A 9441-nucleotide genomic window follows, 5' to 3' on the forward strand; every position below is an offset into this window, starting at 1 on the left:
ATCCGTTCTAATTTATGTGAACATATTTGACTGGATACGGAATTTAAGAAAAAAATAAAGACTTTTAAAATTTGTAGTCCTAAATAAGTCAAAAAGGGACTCAGAGTAGTGTAGTTATAAAAGATTCTCATTAAGGGTAGAATTATAAGTTTAAGCAAAATTGTTTTCAAATTTAGAAATGAGTCATTCTTTTTGGAACGCACCAAAAAGAAAATAGGTTCATATAAACTGAAACGGAGAGAATATATTTTCTTCTGTTTCAAAAAGAAAAAATAATCCTTTTAGAATTCAAAGATCAAATTAATTAACTTCTTATGTATATTTATATATGTAATTTTATAAATTTTTAAATAAATATTTTTATTAAAAATTACATAAAAAGTATTATAAGTCACAATTCTTAACAATTCAAATATTTAAAAAGTATATGCAGAAATGTGATAAAGGAAAATCTTTTGACTCCCCAAATCGTAATCCGTTCATTCTTTTTGAAATGGAAGAAATATTATAACATATAATATTTTATTTTTATCAAGATATTAATTAATATCATCATAAATTTACATGTCATTATTCTATTATTAACTTAATTATATAAATAATTTTACATATCGATATATAAACTTAAACTCAAAGAATATATTATTAGCAGGACAAGAAAAGTGAAGAATATTTAACTAATTAGGAGAATATATCAAAGCAAGCATAACTTACGTCCGTTATTAATAAAAAGAGCTTTGTAAATCTTAACATGATAAAAATTTCATCACCATAATTAATCATTTTGCATATTATGCATTTTTAAGGTTTGATATCCCTAGCTTGGAAATGTTGGTTTGTTTAGAAAAGAGAAAATGATCCTCGATAACCCTTCAAAATTTTAATAGCCCATATTTTTTCCCATTGACACGAAATGTCCCTTCGGCCCAAATATGTTATATTTAATAGCCCGAAATGTCTATTTTGTATATTTTTTGTACAGTGACACTCTATTTTGTATATATTTTGTATAGTGACAGTATATTTTGTATATTTTTTGTATAGTGACAGTCTATTGTATATAAATTGTATAGTGACAGTTTATTTAGTATATTTTTTGTATAGTGACAGTCTATTTTGTATAGTAACAGTCTATTTAATATATTTTTGTATAATGACAGTATATTTTGTTTAGTGACAGTCTATTGTATATATTTTGTATAGTGACAACCTATTGTATATAAATTGTACTGTGATAGTCTATTTTGTATATTTTTGTATAGTGACAGTGTATTTTGTATATATTTTGTATAGTGACAGTCTATTTTGTATATATTTTGTATTCCGGGTACTTTTCTCTATCCAACGTGTATAGACTGTTGTATGATGTATAAAAGGGTATATATTATTCTTTTACCTTAACTTTATCTATCCAACGTGTATAGACTATTTTGTATAGAAATTTATAATTAAGAAGCTGCTGACATTTCTATTAAAACAAAAATCAAAGAACGGTAATGAACAAAAACAATAGGTCCACCTCACAAAAAGATTAAAGTAATTCTATTGAAAAAAAAAAAGAAACCGAAAGAAGTAAAATGTACAAAGGCTATCGTGTATATGTGGACAAAGATCAATCTTGTTTATTTTGCTTACTTATTTACTACTTGTCTTCATCTTCGTTCGTTGATTATCTGCCTTTTACCTTAACCTCCTTTTCTTTTTGTATGCCAAACACGAAATCGGTAACTTCAATCTAGACGCAAGTAAAACTCATGTAGCAAGAAGAATAGAGTAGTATCGGCTGATGATGATACAAAATATAAGAATTAGAGTTCAGGTTACAAGGGCAAATCTAATATTTTACAAGTCTAATCGCTTACTGACTGGAGGTGCTATTCGTGCTTTCAACAACATAAATTAAAGGAAGGAAGAATCCGCAAGAATAAGTTTCTATCGAGCCTCATCCAACTCAGGCTTCTTTTTTCCTAGGAATCCTAACTTAGTAATATTGACTACACTGACGATGTTTATAACTTTTGGCGACAAAGATTTGCTTATACAGATGCATCGTCGTGATCCATGGAAGTTGTGGTGGCTCCAGCATCAACATGCTCCTCTTCCTTAGGTTGCTCCTCTGGTGCTTCGACTAGCTTTGATGTTGAATCACCTTGAGGCTTATGAGTAGTTTCAGCACGAGGCTGCTCTGGTTCTTCAATTGGCTTCGACGTTGAATCAGCCGGAGGCTTAAGCGTTGTATCAACAAGAGACTTTTTTGGTGCTTGGGGTTTTCAGTTGCTAACCCTTATTATTGTTTTTAGGCTATGACTTGTATGGGGTCATTTTGTGGCTATCGGGTGATATATATTTGGCCAGAGTCACTATAAATGAATTTTGCTAGTAAAAGTGAATCAGCATTTGTTGGGACATGATTAGACCTACATATTATCAAACTTGACACTGAATTCTTTCTGGGATTAAAAAATAATTTATGAGGATTTGATTTTTAATTGTATTCTTGATTAGATTATGTTGAGAAAAAGATTTTTTTAGTACTTGCATGTTGTTCCAAGAAAACAAACTAGCATCAACAAGAGTGGTAATGAAGTGATAAGTATTTTTTTAATCTTTAATCAGAAATTTTAAATTTAAATTTTACGTATGAAATTGTCTACGAATTTAAATCGAGCCCTAACACGAATACCGACATCGAATGAAAATCAAAAAATAAAAATAAAACGCTAGCCAAGCACTATAAACCACTGCTTTTATTAATATTGAAATAGATAACGAAAACTGCTTTCACATCACATTCTTTCATTTTATTAGACATTTTCAAGAGTGTATAAAAATGTCCCAGGAAATTAATTATTAATTGAAAGTAACAAAGAAAAATAATAAGCAAAAAATAGATTGTTTAACCTTATTGTCTCATCCTTTTTAAATTGTTATTCTTTTCATATATTTATTTTTTCTTCTTAATTTTGTGGGGGTGGGGTAGGGGTGCGGTAGGATAACAAATTATATGCACCCAATGTTTACACTAGTCCAATGAACCCATAAGATGTTTGTTCGCATCCATTTTAATTACTAAATCATAATACTTACTACACATTTTTATCATAATTTATGACTTAATCATAGTCAATTAACATCATCCGGTATAAATATCGAGTGCGGATTAATGTTCGTGGGATAGTGAACTTAGTGAAAAATGCCATAATGAACATATATTTGTCCTTTAACATCCAATATATATCAAGATCCTTAATAGTTAAATTTAGTCAAATATTCAGGTCAACTTACTATATAGATAGCTGTTTTAGAGCCCGCTTTGATGGGTTTAGTTTAAGTAACTTTTAAGCATAAGTCATAAGTTAGAAAATCTAACTTTTGACTTCTGGCTTATTTTTATTATTTTAATTTAAAACAAATACTTAAAAGTACTTATTTACTTTATTTAAACACCACAAAATGACTTAAAGTTATTTGACTTAAATTAAAATAAGTCAATTCAAACGGACTCTAAGTTATCTAATTACATGAATCATGATAAAAGAGTAGCATAAAATTTCCAAGAAAAAGCCAATTAGCAAGACTACTTTTTATTGTTGTTTAGACCTTTAAGGCAAACGGGGGAAAGTTGAAGGCAAATTAATTGAATTGTTTCACAAGGTGCCATTTGGATATAACCCACGACCACGAGTGATGGGCAAAGGGCCTGGCATCATGTATACAAGTAGGCCCCACCGGGGGTCTAGAAGAATTTTTTTTTTTTTTAAAAAAAGAAGAAAGTAAGTAAATCACCGCCTATTGAAAGATAATCATTTTTCAAGAAAAAGATTTTTCAAGAAAAAGATTTTTCAAGAAAGATAATCATTTGGTGATTGAAAAATATTTTCTAAAAGAAAATATAAATTAAAGATTAATAACAATATTGACTAATAGGGTAGTATTTTGATGAAATTTATTAGTATTAAGATCGATAGTAAAATGTCTAAGTAATTATTAGAACAATGATATGAATTGACGTTAGTTAAGTTATAGGAAAATTATCTCTGTCCATGAGTGTGAGTAGTCATTTCTTTATGTATACGGGTAAAATCGGGCCCACTGAACATCTCGATTTTCCGGTAAGCCAAATGGAGCAGAAACATGACCGTAATAAATTAGAGTCAGAGGAGCCCTCGTATCGGGTCTCGGGAAAAACATCTGCCCTCGGAGGTATCGGGGCCATGTTCTCCGGGTCTGATTCGAGGATTAAGACTTCGGAGGGCATTATCAAACATCTACACACGACTAACAGAGGGTCGTGATGTCCGTGCCCAACTAGACATCACGGCGTGAATCTCGGCCCGTATCGCCAGAAAATCTGTGATTAGCGAAACAGAAGATTTCGACCTTTCTTAGAATTGTACTTAGGATAAAACTCCCCTACAATATAAATGGGAAAGATTATTATTCAGGGGAGACATTGTAACACGCATATCAAGGCAATTTATTTCAATTCTCTTTGTTGTTCAAAGATCTTATTCTTGTTCCTAAGTTCTTCATAAGTATAAGCTTGGAATCGAGGCCAGGTTCATCATCGAGTCATCAACCGAGCTTAGAATCACCTCTATCATTGGTTTGGTCATCTCTTACGTTTTTCATTTGCTTAATCTAACGCCATTAATCACTCGTATTGAATTAATCCACATATCCTTAAAACCACATATAAATTCAATTGTTATCCATTTTTTAGGGTAAATAGTTTGGAAGCCACCGCGGGGCTAAGAATAATAGTGGTAATTTAATACAAATTTTCATAACGCACTCTATTTTACACTTGTTCTATGAGGTTTTAATTTCAGGTCTAATTAAAAATATCAAACTCTCAATCTGCTCATTTGAACGTTGATGTTGAGTCTAGCCACCATGGCGAGAACAATAATGTAGTGCCCAGCAACGAGGTGCCCACCCCAACGGAGTTCCAGTCGCGGACCCGATAGATGCTAACTCACATGTAGCTATCGACGCAAACTTGCCTAATGACCCCGAAAACAGCGTTCGCGGGGAGCCCGATCGATGGCCCGGAGTACACACAACAACAAAGGTGATGGGATCAATTTGCGTATGATCTTCGAAAGGTTACATGCTCAACAAGCAGCGATAGCCCAGTTGCAGAACCGAAGTCGCGCCCCCAACAAAGTTGAGCCCGAACCATCCCGGAAAAACACTCACAAAAATGAACCGGCCACAGAAAAGCCGGGTGAAGTTGAACCCGGACCCGAGATAATAAAGATTCTTGAGGAACTAAAAAACGGATGGAATCGGGAGAAAAGAAAATCGAAGCCAACGACAAAAAATGGAGACCTATAACTCCAGAGTTGATCAAATCCCAGGAGCACCCCCGATATTGAAAGGCTTGGATTCCAAGAAGTTCCGTATTCCCGGAATTCCAAAGTATAACAGGACCACAGATCTGAATGTACATGTGACCTCCTACACGTGTGCCATCAAAGGAAATGACTTGGAAGATGACAAAATCAAGTCGGTTTTACTGAAAAAGTTCGGGGAAACCCCGTCTAAAGGAGCAATGATATGGTATCACAACCTGCCCCTAATTCCATTAATTCATTTGCTATACTTGCGCATTCCTTCGTAAAAGCTCACGTCGGGGCCATCAAAGTCAAGACAAGAAAATCATACCTCTTTAAAGTCAAGCAAAAAGATAACAGAATGCTCAGGAAGTTCGTGTCGAGGTTCCAAATGGAAAGGATGGATCTGCCCGGTTATAGATGATTGGGCTGTTCAAGCATTCACTCAAGGACTCAACCCCCAAAGCTCTTTGGATTCACAACAGCTGAAATAAAATTTGATAGAGTACTCAGCGGTAACTTGGGTTGGCGTCCATAACAGGTACCAATCGAAAATCAGAGTGGAGGATGATCAGCTCGGCCCCCCCTCTAGGTCCGTGTATCCCGTCAGAACTAATGATAGGTCTAAAAGAGCCGTCGATTATGAACCAAGACCGAGTAGAGATCGGTACCAACCGCATAGCGGAAATCGAAAGAGCAATGGATACGGGCGTAACCCAGTGAGAAATGAAAAAAGAAGCGATCGAGGTCATAATAACCGAGGACTCATGAGCAAAAATAATTTTGACAGGCCAATCGGGGCTAGGGAGGCACCAAGGTTATCAGAGTAGAATTTCAGCGTCGATGCTTCCGGCATCATATCAGCCATCAGACGCATCAAAGATACCAAGTGGCTTTGGCCATTGCAATCCAGTCCTACCCAAAGAGACCTCAATCTGATGTGTAAGTATCATGGCAACCACGACCGCAGGATCGAAGACTGTAGCGTGTGCATGCAGCAACTTTACAGCTGGGCCAGTTGACTTGTAATGTTTCCTCGGGACGCGATAGTTATTTGTTCCCTCTGTTGTTCCTCTGACTCTGAAGAGTTGAAGCATATTCCAAGCTGGAACCTTTCGATCTTAAGGTCTTGAGGATATGTAACTGGTTCCTTATCTTGTTCTTGACAGTACGTTTGATAGATTATCGAAACATAAAGCAAGGTAGTTGTAACCTATCAATTTCCCCCCCTTTTGATGATGAAAAACTTATAATTGAAGATCCCAAGGAAAACGCACAGAACCAGACCGTGAACCAGAAAAACCTTTAAGTTTTCCCTTGAGTCTGTATTCCCCCTAAATTAGTGCTCATTAATCAATTATGCACATTAATCTTCCCCCTTTTGGCATCATAAAAAGAAGAGCAATAAGTATATAGCAAAAAGAAGTCTAGCTTGAGTTAACTCATGCCACTTGTATGTACACAACATGACTAAAAAACAAAGCATAAAGATAAGGCATAGTTAGCAAAAAGGGAAAAGCTTGCATTAACATTAATTTGGATTTTTCAACAGGAGCAAATTCAATGTTACTATCACCATTAACAGTTTTGAACAACAAAAACAACACCACAAACATCATTATAAAAGAAACTGACACTGAGGGAATATACTGATCACTAAAGACTGGACACGGAAGGGACGTTGTTTAGGGAGCATTGGAAGGAGATAGCTTAGAAAGGGCTTGGAGGACTAAATCCATTTAGGCATTTGCTGATATTTTGCTCATTGAGCAGTCTCTCTTTCAGGTCCTCCACTTGTTTCCTTAGCTCAACATTCTCTTTTGTTAGACGAACAACCTCTTCTCCTTGAGAACAACTGGAACCAGGTACCTCCTGCAGCTGACTTAACTGAGTCTCAAGGATAGCATTCCTTGCTTTCAATTTCCTTATCTTCGAGGTAGCATTGTTCTGAGCATTGATCAGCTGAGATATTGTAGAAGTGCTTCTAACCCCTCAAATCTTCTCGATACAGTCACATTCTTCAAGAGAAGCTTTGGAGAAAGTTTGCTTCTTTGTGCCCACTTTAGCTTGTCCCAGGGGAACCTTGAAGTGTTTAAAGACCTTGGTGAGAAGTGTTTAAAGACCTTGGTGATAGAGCACTTTGTTCATGTGCTCTATCATAATCCCAGGCAGATTAATGGTAGTGAAGTTGTCCAGTGCTTCCATGAGGAACAGGTCTGCACGAGAGGTGATAGATCTTCTTTCAGCTCGAGGCAGAAGTACCTTGTTCACCATCTCAAACAACAATTGGTATACAGGGAGGAGGGCCTTCTTCTGAACCTGTTCCCCCTGCTGAATTGCTCTGTACTTTAATATGGCATTTCTAAGATTTTGAGAACAAGATCCATGAACACTAGACAACCCTTCAGCAGGCACACCAAGAATGGACCCCAACAAGGCAGAGCCCATCACCATATCAACTCCATTCACCAACACACAGATGTGATCATCTTCAACTTTAAAAAGGTCAGCATAGAAACTTTGAACTTCTTCCTCATACACCATTAAAGCATCATTTGTGAACAAATGTGTCCACTGTTGGAACTCACAGATCTCAACCAGATGTCTCATACCAGCCTCTTCCAAGATGTCGGGGGAAAATGTGCGGCCCCATAGCACCTTTTGACTTCTTAACCTCTCTTTCCCAACACTCCTTGGATCACCCACTCTGGACTTCTTTGAGGAACCAGGTTCCTCATCTGTATCAGCTTTTCTCTTAGCAGACTTGCAAACATTCTTTCCTTTTTCATCAGACTTCACAGACTTTTCACCAAATTCTTCCATCACCCTAGCAGCAGACTCTTCTACCAACTTATCACCAGATTCTTTCACCACATTTTCACTAGCAACAACATCATCAGACTTGTTCAAACTTTCAGCAGACACAGAAGATCCCATTTTAGGCTTGGGGAGACCATGCTTCTATGAGTGCTTTCTAGTCAAGGAACCAGGTTCCTCTTCTACTTCATCATCCACATTTACAACTCGCACTATCTTCTCGCTCACAACTTTTCCATCTTTCACTAATTTTCTTCTCTTTGACTTAGCTTGGCTGTTCTTAAGCACATACTCAATATCCTCCTTCCTTTGCAACCTTGTAGTAGGTCGCTTAGGAGTGGACTCTTGAGCAACCATTGGTCTACGCCTAGTCAAGCTAGCAATCGGCATATCATCAGAATCCTCTTCACTAACACCTTTTTCTTCTCTGGACACAGATCTTTCCTCAAACATCACCACACACAAAGGCTCAATATCAAAATGAGGAGAGGGAGCAGGGTCAATACTGACCTAGGGCTCTTGAGAGGATCCCTGAGTTAAATCCTCCTGGGAGAAATTTGGTCCCTCATTTGTTACCCCAGTAGTATTGTCCTGTGCCGATTGTTCAACATGCACAAGCTCTCTATCCTCTTTCACAGTCTTAGACTCTTCTCCTTGAGTTTCAAAACCATCATCATCTCCTTCTATAACAACCCCTTCATGAGCTATGGACAACATGTTCTCTGTTTCCTCCTTTTCTTATACATCCATGGAAAACGCAGTAGAGAAAGGAGTGTTACCTGTGGACATAAGATCAAAAGCAGTCGTTGTTGAGTCAAGCTTCTCGGAACTATCAGTTGGATTGACTTTTGACCTCTTCTTCATAGGCGAGCTTGAAATTGCCTGATTTCCTTCTTTGTCAGCAGTACTCTGTTCATCCCCTTTTTCCGGCGAAGTAGGAGAAGGGCTCTGGGCTACAAATCTTTTGGGAGTCGAGATTTTGTGACTCCTATAAGAACCAGAACTCGAGTGGGTAGGAGAGGAGACAGAGTGTGAGGGTGACTTTGTCCTAGGGTTTTGGTTTGCAGTGGTGTGGGGTGAGGAGTCTAATATGGGTGTATCAACAGGTGAGGACTTAATGGGGATGTTACTTGGAGCACTCGAGGTTGTTTGATGTTCAGCCATGGTGAGAAGAAGAGAGGGGATTTGGCAGTTTGAGGAGAGGCAAGAGAATGGGGGTTTGACATTTGATGGGAGGAATTGTAACAGTGATAGATGAAGTTATGATAGATGAGGGACCTGTTAA

The sequence above is a fragment of the Nicotiana tabacum genome, chromosome 15, assembly GCF_000715075.1.
Source record: "Nicotiana tabacum cultivar K326 chromosome 15, ASM71507v2, whole genome shotgun sequence".
Classification (NCBI taxonomy): domain Eukaryota; kingdom Viridiplantae; phylum Streptophyta; class Magnoliopsida; order Solanales; family Solanaceae; genus Nicotiana; species Nicotiana tabacum.